This window comes from Prionailurus viverrinus, chromosome A1 (assembly GCF_022837055.1).
Source record: "Prionailurus viverrinus isolate Anna chromosome A1, UM_Priviv_1.0, whole genome shotgun sequence".
Lineage (NCBI taxonomy): Eukaryota > Metazoa > Chordata > Mammalia > Carnivora > Felidae > Prionailurus > Prionailurus viverrinus.
The window spans coordinates 60379674-60390647 of record NC_062561.1 but is presented as its reverse complement, the minus strand read 5'-3'; positions in this window follow the sequence as shown (position 1 = coordinate 60390647).

Below are 10974 nucleotides of genomic sequence, written 5' to 3'. Positions count from 1 at the left end.
TATGTTATCACAATCTTGTTTTGGCCATTATCATAGTCTCAGTATTAAGTATATTCTATATTTTAATATATACTATATTAATTGCTAAATATATGTATTATAGGTATATATTGTACATTAATATACATATAAACATACATATGTATTACCTACATATACTTCAGTAGCAGTATAGATTAACACTCCATTAACATTAATGCTTCACCTATGTTTCACTTAATGCTTTGCCTAACATTTCTGTTTATTTGGGCCAAAATTTCCTTCATTCCTTTCAATACAGCTGTATCTAAACAGTTACTTTGTCAACTGTTTATTTGCATGATACCGTTTTGAATTTAATTTATTTATAATTTTTTATTCCCTGCCTTGATATCTTTTCTTCCCCTACCCATTTCTAATGTGGAATATAATTTAATTAATGGAATTCTCCTACTTTCAAATATCAAGATTCTTCATCTTCCAAAATTTTTATACAGAACAAAAGAGATATAAATATAGATAGACCTTTGCCTTGAATTGACTAAGCAAATACCATATTGGATAGTGCCAGACAAATATGGTTTACTAAAAAACTTAAAATAAAAATAAAACAAACATTTAACGGGGCACCTGAGTGGCTCAGTTAAGCATCTAACTTCAGCTCAGGTCATGATATTGAGGTTCATGAGTTTGAGACTCATGTCAGGCTCTGTGCTGACAGCTCAGAGCTCTGGATCCTGATTAGGATTCCCTCTCTGTCTGCCCCTCCCCTGCTCATGCTCTATCTCTGTCTCTCAAAAATAAATAAACATTAAAAATACTTTTAAATAAAACTAACATTTAAAACATATATGGTAGACAAATAAAAATTAATATTCTATACAAATTGAAAATAAAATGAGAAAAGATCCATGGCAATACTGTCACAAATTTTAACTTCTAACAACTTTTTAGGAGGCAGGAAATAATTTAATATAATATTATATGGAAATCAATACACATTGTGCTGAAAGATGATAGTTATGGTATGCTTGTAACATAGGAAAAAACAAATTGGACTAATTTTCAACCTTTAACATTACATTTATCTCAATGCTTTGCTTGTTTTATACAGTCTCTATTCAAATACATACTGTTTCAAATTAATTGAATGTGAACTTCTATGTACCCAATGAAGTATTTTTGAGGTATATACTTGATTTAAAATTTTTCTTATATATTATCTCAACAATTTTTAAAGTATAAATATAAAGAAGTCTTTCCATTCAATCAAAGAGAACGAATCCTAGAATGAGAGAACAGACACCTCAAGTTTCAGCTTGAGCCACGATAACTCTGAAACATTAACGAGTGTGGCCAACAATTACCCCACAGGCTGCCATTTTCTCCATGATCACACTTTTTTTTTTTAATTTTTTTTTCAATGTTTATTTATTTTTGGGACAGGGAGAGACAGAGCATGAACGGGGGAGGGGCAGAGAGAGAAGGAGACACAGAATCGGAAACAGGCTCCACGCTCTGAGCCATCATCCCAGAGCCTGATGCGGGGCTCGAACTCTCTGACCACGAGATCGTGACCTGGCTGAAGTCGGACGCTTAACCAACTGCGCCACCCAGGCGCCCCCATGATCACACTTTTAAATATCCTACCTTTTAATTCATACTCTTAGATGAAGAGGAAGGTCAAAATGCACACCACAATCAGATATATATTATAGTCCAACTGAATAATAGGGAATAACTTCTAGTTGATTTTTTTTCTTATTTATAAAAATAATAGGCTAGGACTATACACAAGTAAGGCATTATCAAAATGTTAGCATTAAAGTCAAAAGTGAGAGGGAATAGCCTTATTTAATTGTTGGACAGAAAGTACATTAATTTGTGTGATGCCTGGCTGGCTCAGTCAGTAGAGTCTGCAACTCTTGATCTCAAGGTTATGAGTTCAAGCCCCACTTTGGGTATGGAGCCTACCTAAAATAAATAACTTTCTTTTAAAAGTATCTAACTTGTTAAAAAAAAAACAACTTGCAGATTTAGCTTTCAGGTCTTTATTCCTAGGTACTTGACACATAGTTTGTCACCACAAATGTTTAAAAAGTTTTCATTTCTTATTTGAAATTCTTACAAAATTGTAAACATATGTGTGAACAGTAGAAATTCCTGCCTGACATTAATTACACAGGATTATGTGGGGAAATTTAATTGACTAGTCATATAGTTGATGATCATTCAGTAATACATAAGTATAATTAAAATTGGTTTGAAATATATAGCAAATAAGTCATAGAATAAAAACTTGACTACATTAGTCTGACTGATCCAAATACAACTAATTATTTTTTCTATATTGCCATTGTATACCAACAACTTGAGCTGCTAATGTAGTCACAATTTGAGTATAGCAAAATTGTTAAAATTGTTCACTAAAAGCAAATTTACATGCAAATATTGAAAGTAAATTTTATCTTGGATTTAAAAGGTTATGCATTTATCACAATGATATATTTAATATGTCTGAAAATGGCAATTCATTTTTGTACTTTTATTCAAATACCACACAATAGTTTATGGGCATTGCTTACTCACTTTCACTGTGCCCCACTAAAGAAAATTACAGCTATTACCTGAAATTTTACATAATTTCAGGTTTGCAGAGGTTATTTTAATACTTCGAAGGTATAACCTATTGAAATTCAATGATGATATCAAGATGTAGGGCAAAAGTTGAACAAAATAATTGATTGCCCTGAACTTTCTCAAAAGGGTAAATTTTATACGTGATTTTTTTTTCCCCAGGATATACAGAAACTGGAAAGGTGTGTAGGAAAAATATGGGCAAGCTGTAATCATTAAAATAATGGCAGTTTGGTAAGAATTAAATTTTATTGTTTTTATCAAAGAAAAAAGACTTCTTTGTGAAAAAAATAAAACATTATTCCAAAAGTTAAACTTAAGAAATTCTATAAAGCATGTTTCTAGGAACAGTAATAGAATGGATGGGCATTAAAATTCTAATACTACAAGAGAATAGACCATAGAGATTATTTCTCTAAATAAAATAATTATGTCTCTATCTTTTTTACCATATCAATATATCCAGATGAATACATAGATAAGATTCTCAGATAAAAGTCTAAAAAGGGAAAGTAATAAGACATTAAATCATTGGAAAGACCTACAATTCTTATAGTGTTTTATTAGCAAAAGAAGAGAAAAAGAAATCATTGAGGAAATAGTCCAGAAATAGAAACTTCTTTCTCCAAACAACTGCTATCTGAAAAATGGATGATCATAAATCAATGATAGTGAACTATTTTTCACTGGTTAGTTTATGTATATAATAATTAAATTTAGTTCCTTAAAATGTAAAACAAAATATGTTCCTGACTTTAATAAATAAATATTTAAAACTCAAATCATATAAAATATATGAAAACTAATATGAATATTTATGAAACAATGAATGCCAGTTGCTTATCCTTTCTATGGTAAGAGTCAAATATGTTTAAACAAAAATAACGATGTATAACTACAAAAAGATAAAATTTTCTTAATATAAGGTAAATTAATGTGTCATTAAACCAATACCTATTTTTAAATTTTACTCAGCTTAAGATATTTTTTATTCATAGATAACCTGATTTGGATAAGAAATTTTACCATAATATAAATAAATGTCAAATTTCAAATAAAATATATCAATTATAGCAAATTCAGTGTCAAAGAAAATATATTTTAAAAGATAGATAATATAAGGGACAAATAAAGAAGCTATATATTAGTAAGGGAAGCAGCACATCAAGAAGATAAAGCAATAATCAATATAGGTGCCCCACAATGAATTCTTATCTGACGAAGTATAGAGCGTAATAAATAAATCAACCATTATCAGTAGAGATTTTAATATTCTTCTCTCAGAAAATAACAAAGCAAGCTGCCAAAAGATGAGCAATGATATAGAAGATAAGTTATATGATGCTTTTACAACCAAACAAACCAAGAATATATTTCAATAAAAATCAAGGAAACATTTGAGAAAATCAACAAATAGATTTTAAAATGTATATGGAAGACAACATACTAGGTACAAGTCAAATCAAGTTGAGAAAGAAACGATAGCCAACCACATACGAAAGCATACTATAATGGAAAATGTTAAGTGTGGTACTGGTACAGAAACAAACAAAAATCGAATGTGATCAAATACAAAGCTCAGAAACAGACCCATTTAGACATAGAAATTTAGGAAGGAAAAGAAAAGTTGGCATTGCAAATAAATCAAGTAAGAATACTTCAGTAGACAAGATTGAGAAGATGCAATTAATTTGTGGAGAAAAAATTAAGTTGAATTCCTATCTTATTTTGAAATATTAAGTCCATATTCAGTAAAGGACTGAATGTATTTTCTTTTTTCTCTTTCTTTCTTTCTTTCTTTCTCTCTTTCTTTTTTGAGAGAAAGAGTGAGGGAGAGAGAGCACGAGCAGGGAAGGGGCAGAGAAAGAGATAGAGAACCTCCAGCAGGCTTCATGCACAGCATAACCCTACATGGGGCTTGATATCACAACCACGAGATCATGACCTGGACTGAAACTGAGAATCAGACACTTAACCGAGTTACCCAGGTGCCCCAAAAGACTGAATGTAAAAGGCAAAACAAACCTGATGCATGAAAATGTCCATGAATATCTTTGTGGTCAGGAGATGTGGAAGAACATCTCAACTAATACCTCAAAACACAATTTGTAAACTAAATTTGATACATTTGATTACAATAAATTAAAAAATTTATTTTCAGTAAAGGAGGTTTTAGGTAAAATTATCAGATAGATAACAATATAGAAGAACATATTTGTGATGTCTAAAACTGAAAAGAAATCCTTGAGTGTAAACAAATTTTAAAATGGAAAAATAGGGGCGCCTGGGTGGCTCAGTCAGTTAAGCGGCCGACTTCAGCTCAGGTCATGATCTCGCGGTCTGTGAGTTCAAGCCCCTTGTCGGGCTCTGTGCTGACAGCTCAGAGCCTGGAGCCTGTTTCAGATTCTGTGTCTCTCTCTCTCTGACCCTCCCCCATTCATGCTCTGTCTCTCTCTGTCTCAAAAATAAATAAACGTTAAAAAAATAATTAAAAAAAATAAAATTAAATTAAAAAAAAAGGAAAAATAAGAAAATGAATAAAAGTTAAGAATAGTCAATAGACTAAGCAAATGTCTAGATTCCTAACAAGAGTAAGAAGATTCCAAAGTCACTATAATTAGCAAAATGTCAATGAGACACCATTTTGGCAGAATTTAGAATGTTGGGTAATAGCAGGTATTAGTGAGCACTGGGGAAACAGGAAAATGATCACCCTGACTATTATTGCTAACACAATGATGACGTTTCCAACTGTGAGACCGATGAGTCAGAAAAGGAGGAGGATCCTCTTCACATGGACTCCAAACTCACACCCTTCAGAAAGAGCAATTAAGAATAGATCAAATTATCAGAAAAAATACTGCCTATGTTCTCCTCTAGGATTTTTATGGTTTCAGGTCTCACATTTAGGTCCTTAATCCATTTGAGTTTTTATATATATTGTGTAAGAAAGTGGTCCAGTCTTATACTTTTGCATATTGTTCTCCAGTTTTATTTTGTATATTGTTGAAGAACCTGTCTTTTTCCCACTGTATATTCTTGCCTCCTTTGTTGAAGATTAATTGACCATACAATCATGGGTTTATTTCTGGGCTCTCTATTCTATTCCACATGTCTAGTTTTATGCCAGTGCCATTCTGTTTTGATGACTACAGCTTTGTAATATGACTTAGAATCTGGAATTATGATACCTCCAGTTTTGTTTCTCTTTTTCAAGATTGCTATGAATTGAAACCACAATGATACATCACCTCACACTTGTCAGAATGCCTAAAATCAAAAATACACAAAAAAGTGTTGGTGAGGAAGTGGAGAAAAAGGAACCCTTGTTCACTGTTAGTGGGAATGAAAACTTGTGCAGCCACTGTGGAAGACAGTATGGAGATTCTTCAAAAATTGAAAATAGAACTACAATATCATCCAGTAATTGCACTACTGGGTATTTATCTAAAGAATTCAATAACAATAATTCAAAAGGATATATGCACCTCTATGTTTATTGCAACATAATTTATAATAGCAAAATCATAAAATCAATCCATGCAGGGCACCTGGGTAGCTTATTCAGTTAAGCATCCAACTTTTAATTTTGAATCAGGTTATGATCTCACGGTTCATGGGTTCAAGCCCCATGTCAGGCTCTGCACTGACAGCATGGAGTCTGCTTGGGATGCTCTCTCTCTCCCTCTTTCTCTGCCCTTCCCCTACTTTCTCTCCAAAACAAAGGAACATTTAAAAAATAATAAAAGCATCCCAAGTGTCCATTGATAGATGAATGAGTAAGGAAGATGTGGGATGGATAGATAGATAGATAGATATAACACACACATATACACAATGGAATATTATTTGGCTGTAAAAAAGAATGAAATCCTACCATTTGCAACAACATAGATGGATCTAAAGAGTATAATGCTAAGCGAAATAAGTCATTCAGAGAAAACAAATACCATATGATTTTAGTCATGTGGAATTTAAATGACCAAAGGGGAAAAAGAAACAAACTAAAAAACAGACTCTTAACTATAGAGAACAAAGAGATAGTTCCCAGAGGAGAGGGGAATGGGGGGAAGGAGTGAATAGGTGAAGCGGATTAAGAGTACACCTATCTTCAGGAGCACTGAGTAATATATGGAATTGTTGAATCACTTTATTGTACACCTGAACTTAACATATGTTAACTACACTGGCATTAAAACCAAAAAAAAAAAAAAGGAAAGAATAGGTCAATATATTCAGGTTCCCACTGGGACCAATGGCCCCATAACCCTGTCAAGGTGAAAGAAAACGAGACAATTCAAACTTTCCTGAGACTCTTGGATACTGGTGCCCAAGTGACAATAACCCCAGTCCCTTGCAGGAGTAGGGGTAAACTGATGGCATTGGACATTTGGGGGAGGAGCCTGGTGAGTCGTGTCAGACAGGTTTGCATGTATTTAGGATGGGCTCTGTGAGTCATTTCAGTTGCCAGTAATCATGGGTCTCACCGCTGAGATCACTGTAGCTGAAATTTTGGCTGCTTGTAATGTGGAACATTACCACTTCCTCAAGGAATATGCTTTCTCAAAATCAAGAATTTGTGCCATAACAAGTGGGTGCATCCACTCTGTTCCACTACCTAAGTTACTCAAGCCCTGACTAGTTATTTTAATAAATGCAAAACTGCATGTCAGACAGAAAAAAGGACATGACTCAGCAAGATACAGGACCTGTTGCAGGCAGGCATGGTACCTGCTACGCTGTCACAGCTTAATAGTCCAAGCTTGCCTGTAAGATGGTCCTTGGGAGCCTGGAGGCTAATAGATTGAGGTACCCTGAGGAGGCTACCTCAGATTAAAGAGTGGGCTACCTTGGCCTTTCTGTGCCCAACATTTTTGCTGTCACCAAGGTGATGGCGGCCAACATGGAAGTCTGGTACACTGCTATTGATGTGGCTAATACCTTCACTTCAATCCCTTTGCAGGATGAAGATCAGGACCAATTTTAATTCACATGGAATAGCCTGCAACATACCCTCACTGTACTTCTTCAGGGAAAGTTTAATTTCCCTGCAATATGCCATCAGTGGTAGGGTTAGATCCATAACCAGCCAAATTACCCCCCAGAATACTTGCCATCCTCTATATTAATGCCATCTTCAAACTGGTCCAACTAAGAAGCAAGCTGACCAGGCCCCACATAGGGTCACAGACACTGTGGGTGCATGCAGGCTGGTCACTCAGCCCTGATAAGACCCAAAGACCTGCTCAACAATTTCAGCTCCCGGAAACCACTTTGACCAGTCGTCATAGGAGTATCCCTGATTAATTAAAACAAATATTGCTGTCTGGGCAGCTCCCACCAACAAAGGAGATCAATACCTGTACGTATGAAGATCTCCATATCATCTATGCAACTTAAATGTGGGTATTGGACTAAACAATGTCAATTTGCTAAACCAGAAAAGGTCCCCATTCTAATGTTCATTGTAAGAAAATCAATACTGAAATGTACATATTTTCATTTAATATACTAAACAAAATCATGAAATTTTAGGATTTGGAGATATTTTGGAAAATCAATCTTTTGTATATATTTAATAACCTGTAAAACAAAAATTAAGAATCATTTTTAAATTATTTTATTTATCTTTACTTTTTATTTTTTTGAGAGGAGAGAGAGAGAGAGAGAGAGTGCACAAGTGGGGGTGAGGGGCAGAGAGGGAAAGAGAGAGAAGAAGAGAGAGAGAGAACCTTAAGCAAAATCCATGCTGCCCATCATGGATCCCAATGCAGGGCTCAATCTCATGAACCTCGGATCATGACTTGAACCAAAATCAAGAGTTGGAATCAACCAACTGAGTCACCCAGGCACCCCAAGAACCATTCCTAATTCTTATTCATAATTCCTTTCTTACATCAGCATATATGATATTATATTTTCTATATTTATTTGTTCTTTTTATTTAGTACCTAAATCAGTTGGCTATTTTTAATGAAATAAGGTAATATAGCTTTCAACAACAAATTTTCTAATTGTCTAACCATAATAGTAATCTATTGTTTTGTCAATGTTTTGAAATCTTTTTTCCTCTAGTAAGCCTCTTTTTTTATTTATTTATTTATTTATTAATTTATTTATTTATGAAGTTTATTTATTTATTTTGAGAGAGAGAGCACGCAAGCAGGGCAGAGGGGCAGAAGGAGAGAGAGAGAGAGAGAGAGAGAGAGAGAGAGAGAATCTCAAGTAGCCTGCATTGTCAGCATAGAGCCTGACATGGAGCTCCAACTGAACTACGAAGTCACGACTGAGCCAAAATCAAGAGTTGGATGCTTAACCGACTGAGCCACCCAGGCATCCTTAAGCCTCCCTTTTATGATAAGTTAATTTTAGATTATTTTGTGTCAATGTCCTATTTGTCTATCATTTTTGTTAGTTTGACACTAAAATATATTATTTTATTTTATAGCTCATTTTAATATATTGTCAGGTAACTTCTATCCCATTAAGTGCCATCAATTTATCTTCAAAATTTTGTGGTACACTTGCATGCTTTTTCAGATGAACATAAAAACCAACTTAAAGATTTCAAGAGTAACCAAATGAAACTCATTAAAATAGAACTTTCACTAAAATAATTAATCAAATAATAGGCTAGAAAATAGAAAAATATTATTTTCTCAATATTGCCTTATATTATTGTCTCAGCCAGAAAGCAGGCAAAAAGACATTGCTAAGCAATAAATATTTTTTTAAGGTCACATTAACTCATTAGGTGTAAGATGCAAAGGGACAGATCTCATGCCTATTTTATTTAAGCAACATAAGGTTAATTGAATGTATTGCTGCTTGCTTGGAGTTACTCAGTGAAACTTAGTAAACCAGTAACAGGGGGATGCCTGGGTGACTCAGCCAGATGAGCCTCCAACTCCTGATTTCATCTCAGGCCAGATATCACTGTGCAGTTTGTGAGTTCTAGTCCCGTGTCGGGCTCTGAGATGACAATGCAGAGCTTGCTTGCGATTCTCTCTCTTTCCCTCTCTTTCTATCAAAATAAATAAACTTAGAAAAAAAACAAACAACGGTACCAAAAAGTAATGGTTTACATGTTGGTGTATGTAAGGTTCTTGTGTGTTTTATCTATCAAAAATACATAAAATTATTCATTATTCATATCACAAAGTTTGAATATTCTGTTATACTTTTACTTGGCTATTTAAACTGATAATGACATGTTCCATAAGGTAATTTTTGTGATAATTTTTAGATATGGGTCTAAATTCTCTAACCCAGGCCCATTTGCGGTTGTCCATGTAATTCCTTTATTATTATTATTTATTATTATTATTACTAATACTATTATTGAAATATATTTGACATAAAACATGTAAATTTAAGTTGTACGGCATGTTCATTTGATGTCTACATATACTGTGATATAATTACCACTGTAGCAATAGTTAGCACTTCTAAGCACATCACAGAATTACCACTCTTTTTTGTGATTGTAATAAGCAAGATACAGTCTCTTAGCAAGTTTGATGATTATAATATTCTTGTCTAACTACTTTTGTGTTGGTTTACTACTTGGAATTCTCTATGTTTCATAAGATCTGTGTATATACTTACATTTGCCAAATGTTTCCTTGTGCATCAATCTTGCAAAGAATAAAAGAAAATGTTCATGATGCCCACAGGCTCTGATGTTTCTAAAACCACTTTCCGAGCTTGTTCTCCAAATAGCATGTAGTGCTTGGTATTCAGTCTCTTGCCCACTAATACCTTCACTTTAACTTTTATATAACTAGCTACCTAATGTAAGTAAATAACTTTTAGATATTACCTCTTTCAGAATTCTAAAATCCAAAAAATTTTGGAAACCATAAAAAAAGTCATTTAGTGGCAAACCTGAGAGGAATTGGTGTCAGGCTATTTATATTCTTTATACATCTCACTTAGTGTGATCATTTTTAGCTGCAGAAATGTTAATGTGTTGCTATAGGGATAATGCCAGAGATCCTATGCAGGTTGCAAATATTGAATGGCTATGAATTCTCTTGCTTTTCTAAAAGCCAAATATTTTAAATGCGAGTGTTTCATATGAGGATTGGGGATAGGAAGCAGACAATAGATTCATGATTATTAACAATCAAAAAGTTTGCTGTTGCATAATATCCCTCCACGGTTACCATTTAGACTCTCACATTGAGCTTCCCATCACAAAATAATGCCAGATATTTGGAATTCAGGGTAATAAATCTAATTCTAAAGACATTTAAGGTCAGAATAAGGTTCCCAGAACACCCTAAAATGTTGTAATAAAGTGCCTAACTTGAATTGTGCAAAATCAACCATCATTTTTTTTCTTTTTATAAAGTT